Here is a 19,732-nt window from a genome sequence, read left to right as displayed (position 1 = left end):
TCCAAAACTCATATGAATACTTAAACAAAAGAGTTCTCTAACTACATGTGTCAAACCACCATCTTACCACAAATATTGGATGAGTGCATTAGGGGTTCAATGAATGCTTTAGCAAAAAATGATTATCATGGGTTTAGTGAATTCACGAAGATGGCTATGAATGAGAATGAGTACACATGTGAAAAGGATAAACGTGTGATGCAAATTTTTTAAAAAAATTGACACATGAAAATATGCCATAGAGTTCCAACAAGCATTTTAAATACTGAATTTGCACCACCACCCCCCAAATTCAATGAAACATTGTCCTCAATGTTTAAGAATCAAAATTGAATGAGGAGTAACTAAAAATGGTAGAATACACTTGATGAGTGTCGTGGGTGACTCGCTAAACACCAAAGATGGTAACCTGAAATGACAAAATGAAACTAACCTGAAATGACTTCCTAAAAATATTTTTATCATGAAACGCTTTCAGTTTAACCTTATAGATTTTAGACTTAGGTAAATGTTTCAATTTCACTCTTGGTGCTTCAATACTTGAAGGAATATGTTTTTCACCTTTCTTAGGCAACTCCTCAAATTTCAGTTGTCATGCCTGTGTGCCATAATTCTGAGTTTTATCAAAAACAGCACAAATATCAACACTATTAGATAAATCATTAATAGTATCAAACTCATAATTAACAAGAGAATATTCAAGGGGATCAAAATCATGAGTTGTGTGAACTCCCTTGTCTATAAGTGCATCAATCATGTACATTTGGTGGCACTCATCATCTATTGGTTATTTCTCAATATGGAAAATGTTGACCTCCATGATCATGTTTCCAAAAGATAGTTTCATCAACCAATTCTTGTAATTTATAAGTGCATTAGTTGTAGCAAAGAAAGGTCTACCTAATATGAGAGGAACCTTAGATTCAGATTCAACAACCAACTGAGTGTCCAAAATTAAGAAATCAATAGGATAATAAAACTTGTCAATTTGGATCAAAACATCCTCAACTATCCATCTTGGTTTCTTAATTGAACGATCAGCCAATTGAAGCACAACAGAAGTAGGTTTAATTTCACCCAAACCAAGCTGCAAATAAATGGAATAAGGCATCAAATTTACACTAACTCCTAAATCTAGAAACGCTTACCCAAACTCGTGATTCCCAATATTACATGCACTGGTTGGACAACCAGGATCATTGTACTTAGGAGGAATTCACAGCTCAATTAGAGAACTAACTTGCTCTATTAGGAACATTGTCTTGTTCACATGGTGTTTCCTCTTAACTATACACAAATCCTTGAGAACTTTTGCATATGTAGGAACTTGTTTAATCACATGCAAAAGATGAAGATTGATTTTTACCTGCCTTAGATTCTCTAGGATTTCATTTTTAGGATCCAGAGTTCGTTTGCTTACTTTAAAGCTTAAGGAAATGGTACCTTAACTGGGCTCTTTATTACCTTGGCTTCCTTGGGTAGCTCGGCACCACTATTGCTTTGATCCTCTTCAACCTCCTCTAACTTATCAGTTGTTGGTATGTCTAAGGATTTGTCACTTCGTGTCATAATGGCATTGACATCCTTCAAATTTTCTTGTGCCATATGTTGACCTTGGGGTGTGAATTGAGCTTGAGAAGGGAACTTGGCACACTCATTCACACTCAAGTAGCTTACCATCTTGGATACATGGCTCATTATCTCCTTGTTTTCTTCAACAACCTGCCAAAGATTCAAACTTTTGATTAGTTTTACTATGTACCTCAGTAATAACATGTAAAGTATCTTCTAAGGGGCTCCAAGAAGAAGATGATGCATGATACGGTGTAGGGTAAGCTCTAGGTGGCTGTGCAGGTTGCTGGTTTTCAGATTTCTAGATGAAATTGGGGTGATTATGCCACCCAAGATTATAGGTATCTGAAAAAGGTGCAAAAGACTTCCTGTGCATACCCAAGGCATTACATTTTTCTTCATATATTCCCCTCATTTCAATATATGTAGGGCACTCTTGAACTAGGTGATCTACCCCACCGCACACATAATCTGGTCCAAAGGGCTCTACATGAGTAGCCATGTATGTTGGCTTTAAATCCTTAGTCTGTAACACTTCTAACTCCCTAGTGAGCATCTCAACCTTAGCTTTTAAGTTATCCTCTTCCCTGAGATGATAAATTTCACCACCATTTGGATTTAATGTAGGTTGTGACCTATTTGTGCTCACAGTAGCACTAAGTCCAGTCCAAGTGTGAGCTTTTTCAGCAAGCATTGAGGTATTCTATAGCCTCATCAGGATTTTTCTGTAAGAACTCACCATGACACATCATCTCCACAAATTGGTGCTCTCTCGGTGTAAGTCCCTCATAAAAATAGCTCACTAAGCACCAATTCTCATACCCATGGTGAGGACACATATTCAACAACTCCTTAAATCTCTCCCAAGACTGATACAAAGTCTCACTGTCCTTTTGTGCAAAGGTAGAGATTTGCCTTTTTAAAGCATTGGTCTTATGTTGAGGAAAGTATTTATTTAAGAATACCTGAGTCATCTGATCCCATGACCTAATAGATCGTGGTCTCAGCGAGTATAGCCAAGTTTTAGCTCTATCCTTCAAAGAGAAAGGAAATAACTTAAGTCTCACAACGTTATTAGTTGCATTTTGACTATGAAAAGTCACAACTACTTCCTCAAACTCCCTAAAGTGTATATATGGATTTTCATTTTCCAAGCCATGGCAAGTAGGGAGTAAATGTATCATCCCTGTTTTAAAATCTAGTTGGCGAGTGTTAGTAGGAAACATGATGCATGATGGTGTGGCTGTGCATGTAGGGTGGAGGTAATCCTAAAGGGTCCTAGTGGGCTGATCTCTGTGTTCACTCATTCCCTCAGAATTAGAAGAATTATCAAACAAATGATTAGAAAAATTAAACTTTGACTCTAACATAGGTCTACAAGCAAACTGACCCAAGGCGTCTCTATACCTATGCATGCAAGGTAGAGAAAAATGCAACACTAAAAAAAGCTACAAAGAGAAAACGAAAATAAAATAAAGATGCAGCGAGCTGAAAGAGCGAATGAAATTACCGCCTTGACAAACTGCTGAAAAGAAAAATCATCTAGCAATTCTTCTATCGTCTCCTCCAGCAACAACGCCAAAATTTGATTACGCCCAAAGAATAACGCTGTAGTTGAAGCACAGCTTTGGGGTGTCGATTCTATAAGGGAATCCACATAAATCACGTCAATCCTTGATTTCTTCTCTATCAATATCTTTGTATAGCAACTCTATTTTTTGGCTGTATATTCCTTTAATAGTTGTTGTCTTGTTTATGGTTCTATATTCCTTAAATAGTCGTAATCTTGTATTATATATAGATGAATTGTAATGCAAATAATATAAGAAGATTTTCACCAAATCACTTGTGTAATCCTTATATGGTATCATAAGGTTCTTCTCTCACAAGAACAGAAACATCTTCCAACTCCATGTCATCCACTGATAATTCTTTGGGGCCTAATGGCTCCAACTCTGCGTCTACACTTCCTCTTGTTACTATAAACACTTCCAACCAATTACCCTACAAACTCACATCCTCAAATTATCTTTCCTAGCATGCAACTTTTATCACCATTCTCATCAGCTATGATCTGATGAAATATTTGGGCGGCACCTTTCGGTGTCCTCCTCCACCTACTGCAGATTCTTCTACCTCTGCTATAGCACTCTATGAGCACTAGTGCTGATAGTACCAGTTACTGCTAAATGCTATCTTTGCTTCCATTTCTGAAGCAGTTATGCCCCTCATTACTATGATCACTACAAGTCGTGGTGCCTGGCAGCATCTAGCTAGCTTGTTTGCTAGAAAATCATGGGCACGTATTATGCAGTTGAAGGAAGATCTCACCCTTCTTCAACTGGGTTCCTGTACGGTGTCTGAGTTCCTTCATGCAGTTAAGGTAATTGCTGATGAACTCTCTTTGATTGATGCACCAGTTTCGGATGATGATTTGACATTATATGTGCTTAATGGCCTTGGCTCTGAATTTCGAGATATGGTAGCTCCTATTCGCATGAGAGAAACTGCCTTGTCTTTTGCAGAATTGCATGATCTGTTAATTGGTCATGAACACTACCTCAAACTCGTGGATGGAAATACTTCAACACTGGTTGTCACTGCTAATTCCTCTCAACGGAAGCCATCCAATCCTAGGTTCAAAAATAACAAGAATGGCTCCAAACAAATATCCAACAACAAAGCTCCTTCTAAGAAGTCCTTTGTTGTGTGCCAAATATGTGATCAGCCTGGTCACACAGCCAAGCATTATGTAAAAATGCAGTCTCACCCTGCTGCCAACTGTACTACTTCTTCGGCTCCATCAAATGGCAAATGGCTTCTTGATTCCACTGCTTCTCATAGTATTACATCTGATTTGGCTAATCTCTCCACTCACTCTAAATATGATGGACAAGATGAGGTTATTCTTGGAGATGGTACATGGTTGCAAGTTGCTAACATCGGTTCTACTTCTATTTCCTCCCCTTCATGGTCTCTTACTTTAAAAGAAACTCTGCATGTGCCTCTTATTCACAAAAATTTGATCTCTATTCACAAGTTTACCCATGATAACAATGTTATTGTTGAATTTCACCCGTCCTTTTATCATGTGAAGGATCGGATGCCGGGAGCGGTGCTCATGCGCAATAAGTGTGAAGGTGGAGTTTATCTCGTGGAACTATGTTCTTCCTTACCTCATGCTCATGCTTTCAACTTGGTTGGAACCCGTGCTTCATTTGATCATTAGCATCATCGACTGGGTCACCCTACTCCAAAACTTTTATCATCTCTTCTTTGCATTTTTAACTTACCTGTGTCCTCCCCTAAGTTCTTATTGTCATGTATTTCGTGTCATTGTAATAAGTCGCATAAATTGCCATTTAGTCTCACTTCTCTTACGAGCCATGGTCCTATTGAATATTTGTATGCCGATGTTTGGGGACCATCCTCAGTTCCTTTTGTTGATAGCTACCGATATTATGTACTTTTTGTTGATCATTTCACAAAGTATTGCTAGTTCTATCCTATGCAAAATAAATCGGATGTGTCCTTTATTTTTTGTTCAATTTACTGCTATGGTTGAAAATCAATTCTTCGGAAAAATTAAAAAATTTTATTCCGACAACGGTGGTGAATTTATTAAACTTAGACCTCTTCTGGCTGCTCGTGACATTAGCCATTTTACCACTGCACCATATACTCCCCAGCAAAATGGTACTATCGAACGTCGTCATCGACATATCATCGAAATGGGTATGACCCTTTTACATCATGCCTCCGCTCCTTCTACTTATTGGTCATATGCTTTGGCCACGGTAGTTATCTTATTAATCGTCTTCCCACTCACTTACTCTCATGTCGTAGTCCCTTTGATGCATTATTTGGATGGGTTCTCGACTATCATAAATTGTGCACCTTTGGTTGTCAGTGCTACCTTTGGCTTGTTCCCCATTGCACAAATAAATTTCAACCCAAGTCCAAACCTTGTATCTTTCTTGGTTATTCCCTGACTCAACACGCTTTCAAATGTTTGGACCTTCACACGGGTAAGCTCTATCTCTCTCGTCATGTTACGTTTGATGAAAATATTTTTTCCATTCACAAATCCACCTCCTTTTGCTCTTATGGTTGCTATTTCACCATGCCCTGCTATTTCCTCTCCTTCTTCCGTTCCTCCAGTATGCACTGTCCCTCAAATGATCTCCCCGTCACACCTTCTACGCCTGCTGCTACGGCAACTGTGACTCCATCTCCTATACTAGGTATGGCTTCGTCTGCTCATGCTAGTAATCCTTCTAGCTCTGAGTCTCCCCTGCCCATAGCACCCGCACCTCCTACCCACACTCATCCCATGGTTACTCGGGCTCAGAATAATATTTTTTCCTAAGCAACTTTCGGTTACTACCAAGCATCCTCTCGCATCACCATTGGAACCAACATGTGTATCTCAGGCACTCAAGGATCCTTGCTGGCATAAGGCCACGGCAGATGAATTTACTGCCTTAGTTTCACATGGCACTTGGAACCTAGTTCCTAAGTCCTCTGCTTCCAATTTAATTGGTTGTAAATGGGTGTTTTGGATTAAGTGTCATCCTAATAGTACAGTGGATCGGTTTAAGGGATACCTTGTCGCTAAACGATTCAATCAGTGCCCGGGTGTCGATTATACCGAGACCTTCAATCCTGTTATAAAACTGACCACCATTTGACTTATTCTATCATTGGCTTTGTCCAACAACTGGCCACTCAAGCAAATTGATGTCAACAACATGTTTCTTCATGGTCAGTTAACTGAGCAAGTGTTTATGCAGCAACCCACAGGCTTCATTGATCACTCTCATCCTCATCATGTTTGTTCTCTTCAGAAATCAATTTATGGTCTCAAGCAGGTGCCTAGGGCCTGGTTCAATGCACTGCGCTCTGGACTTCTTGTGTTGGGCTTCTTTAATTCAAAGTCTGATAGCTCCTTGTTCATCTTCAATCGGGATGGGATTCTATTCTATGTGTTGGTGTATGTTGATGATTTAATTCTCACCAGCAATAACAGTTAGTTCTTGCAGCATGTTGTCCAATCTTTAGGAGATAAATTTTCACTGAAGGAACTAAGTGATTTGCACTACTTTCTCTGGGTGGAAGTCATTATGGTTCATCAAGGTTTACTTCTTTCTCAAAACTGTTATATTCATGATCTCCTTACCAGGTTGAAGATGGATGGTACTAAGGAAGTTCAAACACCCATGTCTGCATCTGCTAAGCTCATGCTTGATGATGGTTCGGCTAGCTGTGATGCTATGAAATACAGACACACCATTTGCTCTCTTCAATACCTCTCACTCACTCACCCAGACCTCGGTTTTGCAATCAATCGTCTTGCTCAGTTCATGCACAAACCAACCGTCATGCACTGGCAACATGTTAAACGACTCTTACGTTATGTCAAACAGACCATTCACTTTGGTCTCTTACTACTTCGTTAGAGAAACCCATTGCTTAGGGGCTTCTCAGACGCTGACTGGGGTGGTGATCTTGATGATCGAAAGTCTACTACGGCTTATATAATTTTTCTAGGCAATAATCCTATCAGTTGGGGCACTTGAAAGTAAAAGGCGATGGCTTGCTCCTCTACGGAAGCTTAATATTGGGCATTGGCCACTGAAGCTTCGGACATTGCTTGGATTTAGTCTCTTCTTGATGAACTTGGTATCAAGTTACGTGAAACACCACTCCTCCTCTGTGATAACATTGGTGCTACTCAACTCAGTCTCAATCATGTTATGCATTCTAGGATGAAACATATTGCCATCGATCTTCACTTTGTCCGTGACTTTGTTCATCGTGGTAAATTGCGTGTTGCTCATGTTCACACGGATGACTAGCTCGCCGATATACTGACAAAGCCTCTTGCTCGGTCTCGCTTCCACTCATTAAGTGGCAAAATTAACGTTGCTAATAGAATGTCCATTTTGAGGGGTCGTCTAAGGGAATCCACATAAATCACGTCCATCTGTGATTTCTTCTTTCCCAATATCTTTGTATAGCAGCTCTGTTTTTTGGCTGTATATTCCTTAAATAGTTTTTGTCCTGTTTATGGTTGTATATTCTTTAAATAGTCGTTGATCGGTGCAAAACTGCAAGTGCACAGTATCGTAGTTTTATAATAAAGTGATAAGAAGAGTATCGTCCTCAGGGATTGGTACCTTACTTTCCCAAAATACCAAAATTATACTAATCTCGATTTTATTTAGAGGAATCACTAAGATTTTTGTAGTTGCAAATTAAACTAAGATCAACTCAAAGAGAAATACGCAAAGGAAATAAAACTGATGTTCGAAGATCAAATTAATGGGAAAGAAAACTTCTAGGAAATCGATTTCGCCTAATTTTTCACTATGCTTTTCTCATCCAGCTAATTTAATTTAATTCTTTTTATTCATTAGTAAATCTCTAATTCATCTAACAGCCTCTTTCGATATTCAATTGGAAATTATTCTTGTTCATCAATTCACACAAGAATATGCAAATTAATAAAGCAAGAAAGCAATAAGACCAATGATTTAAATACTAAATAAGTTCATACAAGTCTTTCGATCTCTATACTTACCTATGCTGAAATATTCAAGATCTACCCTATGATTCCCTCTTTCGATAGCAAATCACAAGATTAAATATCATCTAATCAATGGCCAGTTAATTAGAAGCAATAAACTCAGAATAAATCAGATAAACAAAGAGAGAATTGCCTTAAATTAGCATAGACAATCAAGCATAGTTCGGAACTAGGTTACATCGTTTTCCTAGAATAAATAAAATTTAGCTCATGCTAGAAATGGAATTCAACATAAACGAATTCACCATAATTGTTCTGAGAATAATGGAAGAAAATAAACGCTGAAAAATACTCCTCGCAACCACAACTCGTCTTCAAAAACTCAAGGAAATGATTCAATGCTTTTCTCCCGTCTGTGCTCGTGTATGATTCCAACGTACGTGCAATATATGGAATTTCCTCTCCAAAACAGATGAATTGAATCCTTCTAGCTATATTTTTCTGTCCCAAAAAGTGTTCTCCAGTCAAAAGGTACGGCCATAGAGTGAAAAATCACTTTTATATAGTGTGACAGCGGAAAACCCTTGATCAGTCAAAATACGATGTTCGCTCGAGCGGGGTGTCGAGCGCACATCGAGCGTTCGACTCTACCTGATTTCGCTCGAGCGTCCTATCGAGCGCACATCGAGCGTTCGACTCTGCCTGATTTCGCTCGAGTGGTCAATGTCTCCGCTCGAGCGATCTTTGTTTTCCCGCAACCCACTCAAGCTCACTGTTGAGCGGCAGTCGAGCGTTTGAATCTGTCTGAATTCACTCGAGCGGCCAAAAGCCTCCGCTCGAGCGATCTTGTAAAATCTGCAATACGAAATTTTGCAAGTCATCAAATATCCCCAAACTTACAACTTTGTTTGTCCTGAAACAAAAAGAAAAGCAAATGATAGTTTAGGCAATATCAACTCGACCCTAAAGAGAAGTATCATCACTCACCAAGCTTTTATGAATTTAGATTTCATCACTAGTATCTTACTCTTTTAACATCAAAGATAGCAAGAAAATCAATCAAAAATTTTGCAATTTGTCAAGCAAGAGTTAGGCGTTTACTTCAACCTAAAGCTAAGACCTTGAGTGTGTGTGTGATATAGTCAATTTAACCTCAAACCACCTGCAAACTCAGATAAAAGTATAACAACCAAAATCAGAAGAATTCTTTTAAAACCACCTGCAAACTTGGAAGGGGAGTCCCTCCAAGTTGTCAAGAGTATCCCTCAAAATTATAGGTTGTGGAATAGTGCAGGGTTGATTAGCTTCGATGTAAAACAACACCTCTCTTCTTTTGATAGCTGGTATGTTAAGTCAGCTAAGAATATATACGCTAATGGGGCTGCTCATACACTAGCTATGAACTCTTATAGTGTTAGTAAAGGATGTGGTTTATATGGAAGATTACCCTTCTTGTATTCATTCCTTCATTTCATGCCGACTTGTCAACCCTGTATGCTATTCCTTTTAAGAAATCTTACATTAACGGACTTTTTTTTGCAACTTTCAAGCCATTTTGTGGCTTATTAGGAAGATAAAGAAACATAGTAATTATAATATTATTGATTATTGCTCCCCACATATATCCTGTATGTGGTTGGATTCATTATATATTGTTCGTGCAACATTAATCATTAATCGTTTGTTTTTCTGCATTACATTGTTGGATCATTTCTGCATTACACTAAACCATTTCTGCATTACACTTTATGGATAGGATAAAGTAAAGCTGCTACCTAATCAAGTATTGGGGAATGGTCATCCAACCAACACACACACACACAAAAATGCACTCTTTGATTTAAATATAATTATATATGAAAAGTCGGCAATAGTTTAGTGTTGGTTTTGATTTCACACCTTTAGATTTTCCCCCCCAAGTCAAGGGGTTGTCTACACTAGATATGCTCTTCTACTTAAATGAACATTAATAAATTGGTTGAGACACGAGCCAATCGGGTAGATATCTTGTTGAATATTATGACATATATGCATGCATATATGATACATTAATCTTGTATCTCTTTGTCGGTTTTCGTGTATATATACATTTTTTAAGGTTTACCGAGAGAGAGAGAGAGAGAGAGAGAGAGAGAGAGAGAGTTATATCCTCCAAGTCATTATCATATAGGGTATGCATTACCATCTGGTATAGATAGAACTCTTTCTCATCTTCCGCCTAGCTGATTTCCCTGTTTTGCCATCATATTTGCAACTACATACTGTATGGTATTTTCTTGCTAATATCTGGTCCCAGCATGTATTCATAACAAAATACATATCAATGGTATATGGATTATGTCTTGGTTCCATATGCCTACTAGCTTATGGAAGGCCATGTCATTCTAGCTGAAAGCAAACGGTTATAATGTTTATAACCAAGTAACAAGAATTGGAAGTACTGTACTAACCTACACATTAAGGTTTTCCACGTATAAGTATACTTAGGCCAGTCATCTGCCTAATCTAACACCTATAGCTAGCTAGCTATCTATACATATATATGTCACAATTCCATCCCCTCTTACTATCTCCCATCCCTATCTATCTATAGATATATATAGGCTTATATATATATATACAAAAACTAGGAAAAAAAGTTAAGGTATATGCCTATTAACAGAATCAAAGACAGTGTGAATTTCAGCTTATCATCTGTCTCCTTAAATGGGTGTTTTTAAATTAGTGTCTCATGTCATGTCCTCATATAGTGTAGATGGTTATCTTGATCGAGTCTGATCTTGTTATTGGTCGTTCTCAACCATACTTTTGAGATTCTTCTATGTTTATTTCCTTAATTGGTTGTTAGACCATGGACTTGTATCTTTCACCGTATATATGTTTGGTTATATATATACGTAAAGCTTTTCCTTATTTAGCTAGGAATTAAGCAACAGTTCCCTCTAGTTAGGTCTGACAGCAATGTATCCAGTAGCAATAACAAGTATTGTGCAGATTGACCGAACTAGAAAAAGTCGCTTTTATGCTTTCCCTCGTTTTTAAATAAACCCAAATGAGAAAGGCAACTGCAGCTTTGCTATATGTATATAGTTGATCTGTGAAACATATAAAATTTATGGTGTTTACTGGAAAATGAGACTTTGAAGATCATCCATGCATGCAGCTATGAGACATCATAAAATTCTATTAAATTTATCAAATAGCAGTTTAATATCATAGTTTCTTATAACCACATAATTATGAACTGAACTATTAATTATGTCTGTAATTAAGTTGTATATATATACAACTCAATCTTTTTGGACTACACAGGATCTTACTCACTGTGATACATCCATTCAGCTTATCAACCTTTTTATTATTTGAGGTTTTCATGAAGCTAATTATGTCCTATCATTGATTTATCCCCTATTACTTATTAGGAAACCTCAGCAGCTCATAAACGACAATACATGATTTGTCTATTAGCCCCACCTGAGCAATACATGTAGTTGGAATTTCCTGTCTAATTTAATTAGAGGCTGTGTGTCACATACTAAATAATTCATTTTCAGATTCTCTTGACTTCAAGCAGGTTTCTGTTGTCAACTATAAGTAAGGAGATAATGTAGTGTGTTTAAATTTCAATACCACCAACGTCAATGGACTGTGAAAGCATGACCTAAAAGTATATTATGTGGTTGATCACTCAAGCATCTATTCAATCACATCTGAAAAGATAAACTGAATTCATTCCCTGGATTAATGCACTTAGAGCACTCCCACTAGTTTCTCTATCCTATCCTTCAAAATACATCACCAAAATGCACTTTTTTTTTTTTTACGTATTGACTTTTACCCTTGTTATACATCAGCTGATTAATAATATGTCTATATGATTTAAATATTATCACTTTTTCATATTTCTTATTCATGCCAATACTATGTTCTCTAACAGCCCAGTAATCTTCTCCCATTTTGATATGTGCAATATCTCCCCGAATACAAACATGCGCGATAAGCCTTATGTCCTATTTAATATTACTCCAAAAGTAAATTTGTTTAAACCAATCATTTTTTACCATATTCAACTAACTACTTCATCAACCTTCCTTCCATTCTCTCGCCACCTCACCTTTCAAAGATCCAAAATACCGGTATATAAACCCCAATATGATAGTATCTATAAACATCACCTAAAAAAAAAACTTGATTATCCATATGAAAATTTAATCTTAAACCACCTAATGTGCAGCTAATCACCTTAAATTTGAGCTTATTTGACAAGAAAATCAACAAAGGTAGAGCATCGAACAATCCAATTCCTTAGGTACATTCCTAATCCATTGATACAATAAACAAAGCAAATGCCAAAAGCTGAGTCAATACTGCTAGTACACCAGCCTAACGGAAACTTAAAAGAAGTGGAGGCATAAGAGGCCACCGACTTGAAGTATGCATATTATTTCAAAGTGGAACCAGTGCTAATCAATAGAGGAATTTGGAGAATATAAAATGTACTTTGGAACCACCATCCATTAAAATATGTAGGTTTTTCCACAACATTCATACATGGCATGGAAATCATTGATATATTCACAACATTCAGTTTTGTGAATTAAAACTCAAGCAATACCAGAAAATTAGCATAACTAATTTGGCATTTCCCACTTGAGAAAGATACCCAACTTGGTCCCAGATGGACTACACAGTATGTAACCAAATTGATTTGTACACAAACTCTAAAATAATCACAATGGATTTTTCCCGCAAACTCTCTCCCTAGACGCAACCTCTCCCTAAACTCTAAAAGTCCCTGGACGCAAACTCTTTCCATAAGCACTAAAATCTCATCTATTGGCATTAGCAGTATGTTAATCCAGCTTAACCACGAAGTGGCATTCAATGAAGATTTCGTTTTATCAAGTCACCTGCTAATCTACCTATTGTGGATATATAGTTTATTTGTGATCTTCTACTTAGTTCGAATATATTAAACAAAATATGAATCCACCTGCTATGTTTTTTCCTCATATAAACATATCAACCATTAACCTACATTTTTCTCAACTGAGCCCTAAACTTATAAATGTGTACCAGTATTTCCAGTTAACATTGAAAACCTTTCATTGAGGTCCTCATTGGTGGACTGGAAATGAACATATCAAGCATGCCAAACATAACCCCTACTTTTGCACATCACAATGTTCCTTTCCCAATTTCATGGAAGCAAACTCACTAATTTACAATTTAGTGGAATTCCTTATTCTTAGTGCAAAGTTTGAAGAAATTTTGTGTAGCAGTTTATACAAAGAAAAATCTCATTCCATTTTTCACATATATATATGTCGATATAAACTTATAAAAAAAACAATCTATGCATTCCAGCTTGTAATACATGTGATCATTACATGTATAATCTCTTCAAGATGGCCACAAACCACTAAGGAAATTAACCGCCTTCTAACTTGAATATTGAGAATGCTACATGTTCCCATGAATTAACTACACTGCACAACCATATATGTTGTGCATATTTTCAGTTCTGTGATCTTTGACCTTATACTTAAAACTATAGCATGATTTTGATAGTGAATGTTGGATATTTAGTTCCAACTTGGTGAGAGTCAAACAGCTCGTCTCCAAGTATTTAACAGCTATTGACAGTTTCATAACCTATTCAATTCTTAGTGCCAATTTCTCATATCTTAATATACTCTTTTCTACTATTTGGTCTATCTTCATACGATGGATAGGTCTTGGATGCATATTGAAGATAGATTGCATTCCAGTGAGTATGCTAAAGGGGTTAGACAATTCATCGCTATGGCCATTTCCCACACTGCTAATACTGATCAGATTAGGTGTCCATGTAGAAGATGTCGGAATAGAGCTTTCCACTCCATGCGTACAGTTGAAGATCATTTGTTCTTTAGAGGGATTGATCCAACTTATACTCCATGGATATTCCATGGAAAAGATGATCATTTCCTTTCTGCTACTTTTTCTGACAAAGAAGAAGATGACACATTGGCTCATAGTGATTATATTGATAATCTCGACGAGATGTTAGATGACATTTGTCATAGGTCGTTTATGGAAAATCATATCAAAATGATGGATCCATAGATGTAGATGATCAAACAGCTCGTCTCCATGTATTTAACAGCTATTGACAGTTTCATAACCTATTCAATTCTTAGTGCCAATTTCCCATATTCTAATATACTCTTTTCTACTATTTGGTCTATCTTCATATGATGGATAAGTCTTGAATGCATATTGAAGATAGATTGCATTCCAGTGAGTATGCTGAAGGGGTTAGACAATTTGTCGCTATGGCCATTTCCCACACTGCTAATACTGATCAGATTAGGTGTCCATGTAGAAGATGTCGGAATAGAGTTTTCCACTCCATGCGTATAGTTGAAGATCATTTGTTCTTTAGAGGAATTGATCCAACTTATACTCCATGGATATTCCATGGAAAAGATGATCCTTTCCTTTCTGCTACTTTTTCTGACAAAGAAGAAGATGATACATTGGCTCATAGTGATTATATTGATGATCTCGACGAGATGTTAGATGACATTCGTCATAGGTCGTTTATGGAAAATCATATAAACAATGATGGATACATAGATGTAGATGATCAACCCTCCACCTCTAATGCTCCTGTCAACTCTAATTCGAGGACTTGGTAGCTGATGCACGACATCCACTTTATCCTTCATGTATTAAGTTCTCAAAACTATCAATCATTGTCAAGCTGCTTCACATCAAGAGCATAGGTGGATGGACCGTGAAGTCCTTCGATATGGTCATAAAGCTCTTGCAAGAGGCATTTCTTGATGCTCTATTCCCTGACTCATGTAATGATGCCCGTCGCTTGGACCGGGGATTAGGGTTTACTTACAAAAAGATTCATGTGTGCCCAAATGATTGTGCCTTGTTTTGGAAGGAAAATGCATCGTACAATGAATGCCCTAAATGTAAAGCATCTAGGTGGGAGCAAAGCACAATTCAAGGTCGAATGATACCACAAAAAGTACTCCGATATTTTCCCCTGAAGCCGCGCTTGCAGAGGCAATATATGTCAAAGAAGACAACCCAAGACATGAGATGGCATGTAGATGGACGTGTTGATAATCTGACGTGCATGGAACATCCATTAGATTCTAAGGCTTGGAAGGACTTTGATAACAAATATGAGAGGTTTTCCAAAGATCCTCGCAATGTTAGACTTGGTTTGGCCAGTGATGGGTTTAACCCATTCATTAACATGAGTAGATCGTACAGCATTTGGCCAGTACTGCTTGTGCTATACAACTTTCCCCCCTGGTCCTGCATGAAAGAACCATACACTATGTTATCGCTGTTAATACCTGGCCCTAAGTCACCAGGTAATGATATTGATGTGTTCTTGCGTCCTCTACTCGATGAGTTGAAAAAGTTATGGGAAGAGGGTATTCATACCTATGATGCATACAGTGGGCAATACTTTGTGTTGCATGCAGCTCTACTTTGGATAATCAATGACTTCCCCGCATGCCAATCTTTCTGGGTGGAGTACAAAGGGCAAGATGGCATGCCCTCATTGCACAACTGACACAAATTCACAATGGTTGGTATATGGCCGCAAGCATTGTTATATGGGTCATCGACGATGGTTGGCCCCAGATCACAGACGTTGGAGATGGAAAAAAAATGCTTTTAATGGACATGAAGAGCACAAACTCCAACCATCAAGGGTCGAGGGAGAGGAATTACTACAACAATTAAGTCAAGTGTCACATGTTCAGTTTGGTAAATCTTCTTTGAAGAGGAAACGAACGCCTAGTCATCTTAACTGGACGAAAAAATCTATATTTTTTGAGCTTCCTTACTAGTTATCCTTGGGTTTGAGACATAATCTAGACGTCATGCATATTGAGAAAAACATATGTGATAACATGTTGGGAACATTGTTGAATATTGAAGGTAAAACTAAGGACTCTGCCAATGCACATAAAGATTTGGCAAATCTTGGAATAAGGAAAGAATTGCATTTACAACATGATGGCAAGTCTATAACCATGGGTCTTGGTTGCTACATGTTAAATTTAAATCAGCGAAGGGCTTTTTTGTGCATGGTTATCAAAAGTTAAATTCCCTTATGGGTTTTCATCGAATATTGCCCGATGTTTCAATGCTAGCGAGGAAAAGATCATTGGAATGAAGAGCCATAATTGTCACATATTTATGCAAGCACTATTGCCGGTCGTGATTGTTGGGTTCTTATGGGCCGATGTGCATCAAGCCTTACTATAGTTGAGTTGGTTCTTCAAAGAATTATGTTCCCAAACTTTGAACTTATCAGTGTTGCATCATCTTCATGCTAATATTCTCATCATTCTCTACAAACTAGAAATGATATTCCCTCCAACTTTTTTTGATATCATGGTGCACCTTTCTATTCACTTGCCAGAGGAGGCTCTACTTGCAGGACCCGTGCAATATAGATGGATGTATCCTTTTGAGAGGTATCTAGGAAAGTTTAAGCGGTACGTCCGCAATAGAGCTCGTCCTGAAGGCTCAATTGCTGAGGCATATGTGCATCTCGAGTGCCTTACATTTTGCTTTATATACCTCCATGATATAGAAACTAAATATAATCAAGAGGAACACAATAGTGATGTACTTATTAGTTCGGCTGAGTCGGGGAATAGGGCAAGTTTATTGGTTTTCTCACAAAAAGTTAGACCATTAGGGACAGGGCATTCCCACAAATTAGCCGACATACTAATGGTCAAGGCCCGATGGTATGTTCTTAATAATTGCATGGAGGTTGAGCAATACATTGAGTAAGTCCATCATTCTACTGTTCAATACTTTAGTAATTGAACAGTAATGATTCGAAATCTTCTAACAATTCCCTTGTATTAACAGGGAGCACTATAACAAGATGAAAGAAGAGAACCCTGATAACATCGACCGTAGAAACCAGAGTCATTTTCCATCGTGGTTTAGGGCACGAGTAAGATACTAAACCTTCCAGCCAAATATAGTTAAGTTAAGGTAAATTATTGAATTAAGTGTGTCTTTACACTTTTTCTTTCCTCTTGTGTTGTAGATTCGAGAGTTGCGTGCAGTTAGGCCAACAGAGGTAACCGATGACATATATGCATTAGCATGTGGTCCAAATCCATGGGTCGCATCTTATGCCATATGCATAATGAATGGTGTTCGATTTCAAACAAAAGAGCGTGAAAGGCATCACCGCACTCAAAATAGCGGGGTTGCAATTCATGGCGAGCATCGAGGATCCCCTGTTGACTTTTGCGGTGCGTTGCATGATATTATACAAATACGCTACATGGGTTGGTGTAAGGTTTTGTTGAGTACTGTGGAGTCTAGTCCACACCGCTCGAGTGGAGGCATTGGCCGCTCGAGCAAATTCAGGCAGATTCAAACGCTCGATGTAAGCTCGACAGTGAGCTCGAGCAGGAAGCTTTCGCTCGAGCGGAGGCATTGGCCGCTCGAGCCAAGTCAGGCAGAGTTGAATGCTCGATGTCAGCTCAATAGTGAGCTCGAGCAGGATGCAGAAGGGAAGTTAGCTCGACGCGCGCTCGACATGCCGCTCGAGCGAACATGCATTTTTAGGGTTTTCCACCGTTTAACTATATATATGATGTTTTACATCATATGGCCGTACGGTTGATGTATGAGTGAACACAGTGGATGTACTGTGTTGAGATCCATCTTTGTAGTGTGATATTCCTCAATAATAAAATCCTTTGCAGCTCTCGTGGATGTAGGCAATTTGCCGAACCACGTAAATCTTATGTCGTGTGTGATTGTGTTTATTGCTTTTCTCGTTCCATATTTTCTTTTCAATTCATTGTCATCGTTTTTCACAACAATTGGTATCAAGAGCCAAGGTTTGGGTCTGAGAAACAACGATGGCTAGAGATGAATTGAAGGCATCGGGGATCAAGAAGTTTGATGGCACGGATTTTGGATACTGGAGGATGCAGATAGAGGACTACCTCTATGGGAAGAAACTTCATCTTCCACTATTGGGACAGCAACCGGAAAAGATGGATGATGCTAATTGGAACCTGTTGGATCGACAGGTTCTGGGGGTTATTCGATTAACCTTGTCGAGATCCGTTGCACACAACGTCATCAAGGAGAAGATGACTACGGATCTCATGGCAGCTTTGTCAGGTATGTATGAAAAGCCGTCAGCGAATAATGACCGGTGCAAAACTGCAAGTGCACAGTATCGTAGTTTTATAGTAAAGTAATAAGAAGAGTATCGTCCTCAGGGATTGGTACCTTACTCTTGCCAAATACCAAAATTATACTAATCTCAATTTTATCTAGAGGAATCGCTAAGGTTTTTGTAGTTGCAAATAAAACTAGATCAACTCAAAGAGAAATAAGTAAAGAAAATAAAACTGACTTTCAAAGATCAAATTCAATAGGGAAGAAAACTTCTAGGAAATCGATTTCACCATAATTCTTCACTATGCTTTTCTCATCCAGCTAATTTAACTTAAACCTCTTTTGTCTATTAGCAAATCTCTAATCCATCCAAAAGCCTCTTTCGATAGTCAATTGGAAGTGATTCTAGTTTATCAATTCACACAAGAGTATGCAAATTAAATAATCAAGAAAGCAATAAGACCAATGATTTAATTACTACACAGGTTCATACAAGTCTTTCGATCTCTATACTTACCTATGCTGAAATATCCAAGATCTATCCTATGATTCCCTCTTTCGATAGCAAATCACAAGATTAATAATCATCTAATCAATGGCCAGTTAATTAGAAGCATTAAACTCAGAATAAATCAGATAAACAAAGAGAGAATTGCATTAAATTAGCATGGACAAACAAGCATAGTTCGGAATTAGGTTACATCGTTTTCCTAGAAAGAAGAAAATTTAGCTCATGCTAGAATTGGAATTCAACATAAACGAATTCACCATAATTGTTCTGAGAAGATGGGAAGAAGAAAATAAACACTGAAAAATCCTCCTTGCAGCCTCAACTCGTCGTCAAAAGCTCAAGGGAACGATTCAACACTTTTCTCCCGTCCGTGCTCGTGTATGAATCCAACGTACGTGCAATAAATTGGAATTCCGTCTCCAAAACAAATGATTTGAATCCCTCTAGCTATGTTTTTCTCTCCCAAAGAGTGTTCTCTAGTCAAAACTCGCGGCTCTAGAGTGAAGAATGGCCTTTTATATGGTCCCATGGCGGAAAACCTAAAATCTGTCAAAATACGATGTTCGCTCGAGCGGGGTGTCGAGCGCGCGTCGAGCGTTCGACTCTGCCTGATTTCGCTCGAGCGGCCAATGTCTCTGCTCGAGCGATCTTCGTTTTTCAGCAACCCGCTCGAGCTCCCTGTCGAGCGGCAGTCGAGCGTTTGAATCTGCCTGAATTCGCTCGAGCGGCCAAAAGCCTCCGCTCGAGCGAACTTGTAAAATCTGCAATATGAAATTTTGCAAGCCATCAAATACCCCCAAACTTACAACTTTGTTTGTCCTCAAACAAAAAGAAAAACAAATGATAGTTTAGGCAATATCAACTCGACCCCAAAGAGAAGTATCATCATTCACCAAGCTTTTATGAATTTAGATTTCATCTCTAGTATCTTA

At 38.1% G+C, this 19,732-nt stretch overlaps 1 non-coding gene across 1 annotated transcript; it reads left to right on the top strand.

Annotated features, from left to right (window-relative positions):
• The first annotated feature begins 2,391 nt into the window (after positions 1 to 2,391).
• Positions 2,392 to 2,499, top strand: LOC122280165. The gene has a single exon (XR_006229752.1). It is a non-coding gene; the product is annotated as a small nucleolar RNA R71 (small nucleolar RNA).
• Positions 2,500 to 19,732: the final 17,233 nt, after the last annotated feature.

Source organism: Carya illinoinensis, chromosome 10, assembly GCF_018687715.1.
Source record: "Carya illinoinensis cultivar Pawnee chromosome 10, C.illinoinensisPawnee_v1, whole genome shotgun sequence".
NCBI classification, from domain to species: domain Eukaryota; kingdom Viridiplantae; phylum Streptophyta; class Magnoliopsida; order Fagales; family Juglandaceae; genus Carya; species Carya illinoinensis.
This window is presented reverse-complemented; position numbering and strand designations above follow the sequence as displayed.